Here is a 12009-nt window from a genome sequence, read left to right as displayed (position 1 = left end):
TAGAATTCCCTTCAACAAATACAGTTATTCTCATGCAGTGATGGCAACTCACAGGGGATGAACATTTGAAAATGAATGCCGTATTAATGGGCTGATTTAAAGAGACCATTGTCACCTCATAGTCTCCATGGGTGTCTGGAACTATCCTGCGTCTGTTTTGTTTGGCTCTTGTTTTGAGTGGTTGGAAACATTGCCTGAATGCATTAGATCCTTTATACAGTAACCTAATTAGACTATATCACAGGACAAGGAAACTCCAAATACAGTAGCCTTTCATGGCTGATGACTGTTTGTGGATATGGATTTTCAACATATTACATAGTTTCTAGATTTTTTTTTTATGTACCTAACTGATTTGAATAGCCGAGAGGACCACCTTAAGCAGGTCTCTGATGTCAATGAGAGCGAGACTCTCCAGCTTTACAGCGCTACTCTGACCGGAGTATGGTTTGCCGTTTGAAATGTTCATCTTCGCACCATTCTCTCTGCACTTTTCGTCTTTCCCCCTGTTGATGGGTATTTCAGTCTGCAATACAAGTCTATTAGGCTGTTGCATGGCACTTTGAGAGACGACCTGTGCCAAATCTCGGACAAGAAAAAGGTAAGAGTCAATGCATCCTAAGTATGAATTTCTGTAATGTGTTTAATTAGACCATGAACGCAAGTAATGTGTTTTGCATTATATTATCTTTGAGTCACTGACATAACACCACATATTCGCTCCTTGTGTTGTGTATTTTGGTGGAAAACAAATCAATGTTTTAATGGGGCGTCATGCTGTAATGACCGATGTTTTGCGATGATGTCCCGGTTAGATGAGCTGCCAGGCTTTTAACAGACGGAATAAAACGCTACAATATAGTCGATATATTGGGATGTTGTAGGCTACTATGTTGCATAGATTGAAGTAATATTAAATACACTTACCGTGCTTTCTGTTCTACGTGAGATAATACAAAAGGTTTTATGTGCGCAACTCAGGATTTTGGCAACCGGCGCAGCAGACGACTCATCCAGAAGCCAAAATGTGTGAACACTGAACCAATGCATGCAAAGATCTTGTCATGTCATTCGGAAATTGCAGAGTTGCATGGCATGTTGCATTTTCGTTATTTGTAGTCTAAATTGAGTATGAATTCTTACTTGGGTATCGGGATATTGGCTTTCCGATGCTGAGTGATACAGGTTAAGCCAGATATAAAGGCAAATCATTTGGTTCAAGATACAGGTAAAGAAGTCTGTCTTCCTGTAGTGTGAAGAAACATATGTTGACAGTGACTCCGGGGACATTATTTGAAAGGGAAAATCTAGTATTGTCTCCGTTTTGTATTCAACGATTTTTACCCCACTATAGATGACAGTACTTAAATAGGAATTTGAAGGTTCTTATAAAGCTGCATTGTGAAGAATGATTTGATATTCCCTACTATACGACAGCTCTCCGTGCTTATGGCAGTTTAGTTCAGTCAGTGAGATGAACATATAAAAGTGTCTGGGAGCTCCGTGTGCTGCTATCGAAATAACAGAATAATGCCCATAAATAAATAAACATTATATATCCTTCCTGGGAGGGAATGGTTGTGAATAGTGTGTGTGGTTAACAGAATACAACTGGTTTTCGGATGGTATAGTTCATTTATCTTCATTTAGTGTAGCAAAGACTTTCATGTTGGCTGAAGGGGCTCAGTATCCCTGTGAAACATGTTAAAGGGATTCGAATCTTGTTTCATTGCCTCTCACTTACATGCTATACATTTTCTCCACACTGTTAGGGTATCTGTGTTTAGATTGCTCCCTACAGAATATCTCCAAATTACCCTGATCATTCCTCCAATGGCTCCTATTTGTCTTTATAAAACACAAACTGCCAGCCCTATCTATGGTGATAGTGCATTTATGTGTAGATTATTGTGTGTTTTGACAAGTGTAAGAGTGTGTGTAATCTTTAAATCAACCCCAATGCACAGTACTCCTGAGGTTTGGCTGCTTTCTTTTCCTAAACATGTATTTTTGTATTGCAATATTTATATGGCGGTGTAGTAGTAGGCACAGCCTGAGCCAACGAGTGTCTGAGGCGCCAGCTTTTATTTCCCCCTTTTTTAATTCAGGAGAGTGTTCTGAAAATGTCAGTTCCCCTTAGTCTTTCCAGGGTCTTCAGGAACTCTAGCCGAGCGTTAAGGACGAGCAATCCACCAACTGTTACTCTCTGACATTATATATTCTTGCTTGATGTCTCTGTTCTACCTGAGTCGAATACTGTTGTGCTTCTGTAAATAATCATTTTCCCAATCATTTTCCTCTGTCATTTTCTCCTTCCTGTCCAAATGCCTTTTATAGGCTACAGCAGTCATGATTAAGAAGTGTCTAATGGGGTCAAGAGGTCAAGGTGTCATTGGGATGTAATTACACATGACACCAGCCTCGACCTATTGATGTCACGCTGCTACTCTCCTATAGGTTGGCTGTGATTTACCAGTAATTCTTTTTTGTGGCTCTAGCTCAGCATGTAGCCTACACATAGTAATGTACAGGAAACCCTACAGTGCCTGGGGACTGGAGACAAAGGCACAGAGTCACGTCTTCTGTCATCACAATCACTCTATCAAACAGAAGAGTCACCAGACAGCCATACCAACTGCTCCCAGCCCTGTGTTAAGTGAGTCCCCCAGAGGAATCACAGATTGTAGGGGACGGTTTACATTGACCCCCCCCCTTTTTGTTTTTATACTGCTACTTGCTGTTTAGTCACTTTACCCCTACCTACATATACAGATTATCTCGACTAACCTGTACCCCGCACATTGACTCGGGACCGGTGCCCCCTGAATATAGCCTCGTTATTGTTAAGTAATTCTACTGTGTTACTTTTCATTTGTACTTTATTTTATTTAGTAAATATTTTCTCAACTCTATTTCTTGAACTGCATTGTTGGTTAAATTAAGGGCTTGTAAGTAAGCAATCCACGGTAAGGTTGTATTCGGCACGTGACAAATGAAATGTGATTTGATTTAGTGGTGTTGTAGCTCGGAGCACGCTCCCTTGGCCTCCAGACACAGTGTATGCTCTCAAACTGTACAGAGAAGCCCAATCAGCCATCACCCCTGCCCCTTCTTCATCATCCTCACCCCAGCCTGAAAAGAGATGAAATGAAGGGATAGAGGGGGATGGAAAAGTAATTTGCTAACTCTATAAATCCAACGCACCTTGGGTACCTAACCCCGACGATGGTGACTGGGAGCTATTATTTTGAATCTGGTAACCGATGCTCTCCTATTAACATTGAATGGCTTGGCGTCTGCCGGTTGTCTCCGGCGACACCTTTATACCTGTTATTTACTTCCTGGCACTGCAGGCCTTGCTCTCTGAGCCGCTGACAGAGCCAAGCTCAGTGTGTGGTGGCTACCACTCCTACTTATTATGGAGGAACAGGGTGTTTGTGGGTGGGTGGTGTGTGTGATTTTTATATTTCCTGGTGAGGGGGGTGGGGGTGGGGGTGGGTGGGGGGAATTGTCACAGACGTTTTGAGCCATGCTCCAAAAAAGGTCATACATTCTGTCTAGCTTGTCGGGCTGCTGTGCTCTGCTGTGCTGTTTAAGCTTCACACAGCAAGGTGATGTATTTCTTAAACCTGTCATCCTGAGCAATATTGATGCACATGCCTTTGGTTTCCTTCCTTTCGTCTCTACCATGGCGTAAATACACAGAGGGGGGTGATCGTATGTCTTACCTTCCTGGATAAACGTTTCTCTTTCATTCTGCCTTAAAAATAACCCAAAGAAATAAGTCCCAATTACTTCAGAAGCATTGAGTAAAGGTTCAAATAAATGCATGATTATTTAGGCTTTCATCAGTTATTAATGATTTATTATCCCCAATCCATTTTTGGCCTTGGGCCTTGTCATTTCCACTACAGAGGTTGTATAAATTAGTTGTTAATCAGCAAAAACGGGAATGCTTAAACTAATTTAATGCTGCATTTTTTGCCACCGGTTTATAGAAGTGCATCTAACGCGAATCTATATGTAAAGAAGGGCTGTAAAATGAATCCTCTTGTTTTTGGTATTCAGTGTGGAGTCCCAAGACCTATTGTCATTAACATTAGAGTAGACTAAAGCTAGCCTGGTTCAAGTTTAAAACAAGTGAGTGCAGTCTGGTTTTACCAGGCTAGGCTCCTGCAGTGGCCCCATTGTAATTTGTCTTAATAGCTCCAGTTCTGCATCTAGCAACATCTATCCAGGCCTTAATGGTCTCTCTCTGCGTTTGTTTCCCGGGACCTATTAGTCGGCAAAACTCTGCTGAATATTTAAAGCCTTGTGACTGTTTCTATCAGCTTTGTTTAATCTGCGACTTGCAGTCTTTCTTGTGTCAGGACAGTCAGTACTAGTGTCTGCATTGGTCACTTTACATCTTGTAATGTGCTAATGTGGTCTAATTAAAGCAGCCGCGTTGTGAACTGCCTTTTCAAAGTGGCTCGTCTTGTCTGACGGTTAGCGGCGTGACCTGAAGTTGGGTTTGGTCCGCTGCTCTGTTCTGCTCTGCCCCCTCTCTCTCTCTCCCTTACATTATTATGTAGAGGCTCGCCTCTCTCCTCTCCGCTTCTTAATATTCATGGCGCATTCTATTGGTAATATGCAGATGGTAGGCTATGCTCCGAGTCGAAGAGATGTGTGTCAACATCTGAATATGCATTGTCTTCACATGGGGGCAATTTTGTTGCATGATTTGTTTTCATGAGGGAAACTGAGGCCTACATGCACTGTTTTGAACATTTGCGATCGGAAGGTGGGAGGGGACTGATTTGGATAATTGCCTTGAGTCCTAGGGTTTCGTTTCATTTTAGAGACATGATGGAGTGTTTATGGCAATTTGAAATTTGTGCTTTTCCACATACAAGGTGATGAACTCATCAGAAATCTGAAATAACTCAGGATTTGGAGGTGAAACACTGAGTGTGCTGGTCTGTGTCTCTCTGTGTGCGCGTTTTGAGAGGGAGAGAGAGCGAGAGCTATAGGAAACATCTCTGGCATGTCTTCAAAGGAGCTACTGTCTCTCCAGAAATTGATAAAGCAGTTTCGTCCATTGTTCTCTGGCAGATGGTACAGTAGGCTGTGTAATGCTCTCCCAATCTACATGCACGATTGGCGAAATCTGCCTATGGAAACGAGTTAATCTGATTGAAATCTTCAAGATTTGAATTGGCGGAGTTGGTCAATTTTGTCGCCACAGTCTTTGTATGAGCCTAGATCTTGCATAAGACTGAATCCTGATGAGTAGAGTTAGGACCGGAAGTTCTATTGTTGGGCTTCTGGTTGGGGAAGGGATAAGTGTGTGGGATTCCCAGGATACCTCAGCCTTTCATTTGCTCAGTGAATCGGTTCCCGAATTGAACCTCACCATTCAAAGACGGCAGATAATGAAGTGAGAATGAAAGGCTCACCATCCCTTGAAGATGACAGTTGAAAAAGCCTGCTTTTGAAGGCCTCTTCAGAGAGCCTATGAAAGGTATATCCCCCAAAAAGAGCATTATGACTACATTAGCTCCTAGCAGACAGACTTCAGACTCCTTAGTAGTTACTGAAGGAGCCATGGCTTGAGTCTCAAGGGACTGATCCTGTGTGCTGAATGATAATGTTTAACCTCCCTGAAGAGAGGGAACGCACCAGTGTCCCACTCTCCCACTTGCAAGTTTGAAATAGATACTGTGTGAGTTTTCCATCGGAATAGTTTTTGTTTTAATCAGTGGCCATTTTAGCATGTAAATCTTGTTGGGGCAAACAAAAAACAAAAAATGTGTAGATGCATGCCAGCAAAGCCACTACACAACACAACACTAAACAATACATTAATTGCACTATAACGGTGACAAACGGTGCCCACAAACTGTAAGGGCCAACATAAAGCTGTCCTGACAGCAGAGCTTTCTTTTCAGCACCATGGAGTGAATCTTTACCACTGCTTCACCTGGCTATCAGCCTTGTCTGGCAGCGAAACAGTTAATTCAGCCTCATTTATTGCCTTAAAAAAACATAGCTGATATGGCTGACTTGCTAAAACAAATGTGGTTTATACTGACAATTGAGATGTACAAACTATGGCATAAGTGGACGACAGGCGGATAAGAGGCAATCAGTAATTTTGATTAAGACATTAATGAGCGAGCTAGGTTGGACGTAGTCAATAACTATTTGTTCAGCACTTTTGAAATGTATTGCGACAGAATTCAGAATATGTGCCGTTCTTACAGAATTCTCCCTGTACACCAAGTCAGAACCGTAGGATAAAAAAAGGGGCATATAAGAAGACAATGAAAGCTCTTACAATATTCAATGATTGCATTTCTCTAAAACAGGCTATAGGCTAAATGTGCACCACCAAGTCAAAACCCTATGCTAAATTATGAGGGGAAAAGGGACCAAATTATTAGGGTGAGGCACATGGGCTACTAACAGCTTACTTCACAACATACACTTAGTATTACTTTTTTAGCTACAGTAGACATATCTCCCTGGCATATTACATAATTTATGCAGCAGCATACAAGACGTTTGTGGACTCCCCTTGTTGTGCTGTGCTCACTTGAACAGGGAGGTGGCGCTGTGGTCCTGCTTGTAGGCTCTAGAAGAGGCCCAAAATCCTGACTTGGAATTCCGAGTAAGATGACCGTTCAGAATTTTTTTCCATATTTTCCCAGTCAGAGCTAGTTTTATCATAGTTTCCAAATGTTTTGAACACTGCAGAAGTCATGCTGGGTTGACAGCATGGCCAATGTAGTCAACATTTTCTGGCCCATGGTGTTACCCCCTTTTTCATAATATCCAATTGGTAGTTCCAATCTTGTCTCATCGCTGCAACTCCCCTACGGACTCGGCGAAGGTCGAGAGCCAAGCCGCACTGCTTCTTGACACACTGGGCCAATTGTGCGCCACCTCATGGGTCTCCCTGGCACAGCCAGCTGTGACACAGCCTCGGATCGAACCCGGGGCTGCAGCACTCATTGTTGAAAATGCAATTTCCAACTTGTGTAATGTTTATGTCCAATGGCCGATGAGCACTGATACATTTTATCTATAATTTCGCTTCATAGAGTATGACAATAATTGAAAATTGATTTTCCAGTAGATTGCCGACTTGATGCTTGATGATGACTCCTTGTCTAGCTTGCTAGCTAAGATTTTGAAAATATGATGTTGACATGATCAGTCTAACCAAAGCTACAGTAGATATAATGTGATTTGACATCAGTTTTTCTGTGGCCAATGATCTTGAGCTTTCTTGGATGGGCGTTTCTAATGTAAATCTATGGCAGCTCCCAAGGGGCTTGAATTTTCCAGCTCTACCTGTAGATTTTGCGGTGACGTAGTTTCCCCATGAGTGACAGAACACTGAGCCAATCACGGCGCAACTAGAGAACATTACCAACTCCTACACTCCGTATTTTCTGTTGGCTGCCCCACAATCACAGAAATCACTGAGCTAGTGTCACGTGTGCTCCCTCTCCGGCCTCTAGGTCACCGGGCTGCTCGTTATGGCGCACACCTGTCACCATCGTTACGCGCACCTGCGCGTCATAAGACTCACCTGGACTCCATCACTTCCCTGATTACCTTCCCTATATATGTCACTCCCTTTGGTTCCTTCCCCAGGCGCTATTGTTTCTTTTCCAGTGTCATGTCTGTGTGTTGTTTGTGTTTCTTGTTTTGTATTTAGTTGTGTTTATTTATTAAAACACTCACTCCCTGAACTTGCTTCCCGACTCTCAGTGCCCTCATTACAGCTAGGCTGAAACACCTGCATTTTGGAGCTGCCTTACACAAAGAAAGCAAGAAAGAGACCATGTTTGTATGTGGCTTTATAAACAATATATATATATTTTTTACATTGTTTTCAAACTGATATGTGACAAATATTAATGCCAAAATAATATGCAAAACAGGCAACCCCCCCAAAAATAAAATTATTTATGGATTGTTTTAGCTAAACAGGTGGAGTTGTAATGTGGCTGCTCTGTGGCGCTGCCTGACTGCCTGTGTGCCGGAGACCGGGCCGGTTGGTCGATACAACAGCCCCAGATCCCAGGAAGAGATTGGTTTTCAAGCCTGGGCGTCCCACATCCACAGGCCCTAATGGCAGCCTCCCTAGCCTCCCCGGCTGTATGATTTATCAAAGGGAAAAGGTCAGTCTGGCAGGCTGTAATTAAATCTGTCTGCTTTTATTTGGTGCTGCATGGGAGCGCTTTCTCCATTAGTGGCATATCTCATTACATGGTTTGTCTCGGGGACAGCAGCGCAGGAAAGAGGCAGCTTTCATTTAAATCATGATGCTCTCTTATCAGGGGCAGGGTGGGAGGTTGTTGTAACTCACATAGCAGGGGAGAGGTGATATGCCTGACTGCTGGGTAGTGTGTCTAGGGCAGGCAGACTAGGTCTAGGTCAGTTCCTGGGGACCAACGAGGGCCTGCTGTGTAGTTAGTGTGTGTATAGGGCTTGTTGAGTGCACTTGCTGCTGCTGCTCGTGACAGAACAGCCTAATTGCCATAGCATGTAAAGTTAAATAGAAGTGTCTTCTTATTATATATTTAGTAAGGCCTTTCTGCAGATACTTGAATCAAGCAAATTTGCATAAATGTAAGTCAAACACATTTACATAGAGTTAAACCCAGCAAATCTAGGATTATACACGCATATCTTATCGTTAGATTTGGATTCGTTTTTTATGATTAAGATGTAGGTAATTTGTTACATTTCAAACTTGGCAGAGTGCCCAGGGAAATACTAAAATAATGGAACACTTGCAGTCATATTTACAAGTTTAATAGAGCAAGATTCTAGTACCCAGGCATGTGTCGTAGTAGTTTTCTCTAAATCTCTTTGTCGGCATAGATGCACTTTTACAGCGTTTACTTCTAACTACCTCCTCATCAATTTAGCCTGAGTGAGAGAGGGCTGCCTTCTTAGTTATTGTTCCTATGGAAACAGTGAAGTGAGCGAGTTCAAGCTGATCTTTATTCAGGCCTTTCCAATAAAGTTTTGCACTGGCAGATTGCACTCTTGATGTTAAACCCTCCTTTTTTGTAGGGCTCTGACCTTCTGTGCTTCTGCCAACCGTTTCAGTTTGGGTTTTTCGATCGGAATTGGGGACCGCAGGCCTGGGAGAAATGTGCTGGAGCAAATCCCAACAATTCAGCTGGACGATTATTGCAATGGCCTGACCTTTGCGAGATCGTCACAATCACTTTGACCTTTGAGAAAGGAAGCGGATGCTAGGCCTCGGATCCCAACAAAATCAATCTCCGTAAAACACAGAACAAATCCTTTTTCCCTGTCACAGAGTTTCACACCTAAAAACCCGACGTGAGTGACATTGGGGATGTGATCCGCCTAATGGGTTGTCTGTGTTGTGCGCAGCAAAGCTCCCTCCTGAGAGGGGCTAATATGGAACAATCTGCCTAATTCTACTTGGTGCTGTGGCTGTGGCTGGCTGCGTCAGTAGCAGGCAGCTATGTAGATGTACAGTATGTGAGGGAATGCTAATCATGCCTGGTCTTTATTTTTAGAGCCCATCTCCTCCGAGTGCTCTCTCGCTCTCTCTATCTGTCTCAGTGTGGAGGCAGTGAGTCATGTTTAAACCAATGAATATGAACTTGACAAAGCCCACAGTGGTAGGAAGCTCTCCATCCTCATTGTGCTAGGGATTCTGGGTGTATTTGTATTAAAACAACCATTATCTCTTCATCGAAATAGACATTGTCTCTGGCAAACGTCAATTAGGAGTATTTGTGGCAGTATAGCAGTTTATTTTGTATTGGTGTACTGCAGGATTACATTTACTGGTATCCAGCCGTTTTATGTATCATAGCTAAATCGTCAGAGGGAAACAAATCTATAGCTGAACTCTCCATCCACCTACTCAGCCATCAATAAACATAATCGTGTTAGTTAGTTTGTCTCTAAGAAGAATATGTTTTTAATTGTTTGCGATGTAACCATGTAAAAGCAAAGGGGGGGGCACGGGGGTGTGGCAACGGGCGTGTTTAAAGGGGGGGGTGGGGGGCGTGGCAATGGTGCGCGGTCAAAGGGGGGGCGGGGGGGCGTGGCAATGGGCGCGGTCGGCCCGTCGGGGCAGCTGAATTTTCTAGAACATTTTTAAAGCACATTTCATATGATTCCATATATATTCTGCCATAGATCTAAGAATGTTGCCATGGCTATGCATCTTGCCATGGCTAATGCTGTTTTTTTTAAGCATTAATACAAAATCAATACTACTAAATTAATTGTTTTGGGAATTTTCAATTCTGCCTGACTGTCTATCTTTTATTTTGATGATGGTTAGTTCTCAAAGATTATATTTTTAAAAACATATATTTTTTTACAGTGTTTGGACTTTCAACGGCAGAAAAATCCAACTGAAGGTGTTCTTTAGGAATACATTTCAAAGTGAAAGTTTTTGTACATCCATAATAAACATCCAATAATTGTGTTCATCTGACAGATACGACTCTATAAAAACTGTAACCAATATGGGTATGTTTCTAAAATGTACTGTGGTGAATACTTAGGATATGCTCTGTCTAAGCATAACACCCACAAGGACTCCTTTCAATCAGATTGTGATGATGAATTTATTAATCCCCATCCGGTAGGCTGCCTGCTCATCGTTATTAATGGTATTTACAAGCCGTTGTTGGGAGGAACTGCTAATTGAGTGCTTATCTCTAGGGAATTCCAACCACATGGAACTGTCCTCCAGCAACAACAGTGACTAACATAGCCAACGTGAATTAGCTTCGTTAACCATAGGTCGTTATTGTAAATAAGAATTTGTTCTTAACTGACTTGTCTAGTTAAATAAAGGTTCAATAAAAATGAAATAAATCAACAACAAAAAACATTTGGTTGAATAACACAGAGAGAAGGCCTCACATTTATGGGTCAACAAACCATGCCTTGTTAAAATTTTGTTCATCTTAGATCTCCTATGGAGGGGAAAAAGCTTCAAACAGCTCTGGTATCCTTAGATCTCGTCTGTTGCCTTAATGGAAATAACTTCCTCTAACAATAGTCCAAACTTGGTATTGATCCGTGGCCCCAATCACGTCTGTTTAATCACTAGAGGACCACAGAGCTGAACTGAAATTGATGGCCCAGACGCAGGTAGGGAGAACGGTGACCTCAATAGCACCTGAGTGTTTATCTAACTCTGTCATGGCTGCCAGTATCTGAATGCCAGCCTTGTTTTGATTCCCTTCTCCTCTACTCTGATCATGTCTGCCATAGCTAGTAGCCTTAACATCAAAACCTCACAAATTCAGACTAGCAGCCCTTATCTATTGCCTTGCATACACTAGTACAGAACAGAGATATGGCAGGACTTGTTTCACACTACCACTCTAATGTGGTCCAGATATAGTAATTATAGAAGTGAGTTGGGTGTACTTCAGGTTGGACTGAGGTTATTATTAGTGTGTACGTGTGCTTGCGTGCTTGCGTGCATTTGTGTGTCTGAGAACAACATTTAACAGTGTGAGTCAGGTTTGGCTGGGGTTATAGAGTAGCCATACAATATGTGTGTGTGACGCCCACTCTAGCATGAGAAAGCTCATCTGCATCACGCCGGACCCTTAGGCTGTCCTGGTGGAGACTCCAGTGCTTTGGGTGTGGAGGGACAGGAGAGGTGAGGAGTAACGGCAGCAGTGGCTGAATGGGGATGCTGGAGCGGTTTGAGACTATGGGACTGCAGAAAGGACTAGAGACAGTGGTGGGGTCACGAATGAACACACACACACACACCACACACCACACACACATACACACACACCACACACCACACACACACACACACACACACACACACACACACACACACACACACACACACACACACACACACACACACACACACACACACACACACACACACGCACGCACACCCTCCAGAACCTCTTAGACAGAGTGAGGGCATGGAGGCTGGGAGCATCAGTATTCAGCGGTGGAAAAAGTACCCAATTG

The 12009-nt window shown here is 42.9% G+C and overlaps 1 protein-coding gene across 1 annotated transcript in view; it reads left to right on the top strand.

Annotated features, from left to right (window-relative positions):
* Nucleotides 1-139: 139 nt before the first annotated feature.
* Nucleotides 140-12009, top strand: part of drp2 (dystrophin related protein 2) — a 198547-nt gene continuing 186677 nt past the window's right edge. The window contains exon 1 of the mRNA XM_014199746.2: nt 140-601. The gene's annotated coding sequence lies outside the window, so the exon portion shown is untranslated. The remainder of the gene's footprint in view (nt 602-12009) is intronic.

Source organism: Salmo salar, chromosome ssa05 (genome assembly GCF_905237065.1).
Source record: "Salmo salar chromosome ssa05, Ssal_v3.1, whole genome shotgun sequence".
In the NCBI taxonomy this organism is placed as follows: Eukaryota; Metazoa; Chordata; class Actinopteri; order Salmoniformes; family Salmonidae; genus Salmo; species Salmo salar.
The sequence above is the reverse complement of the archived record's forward strand: the minus strand, read 5'-3'. Positions and strand labels throughout refer to the sequence as shown.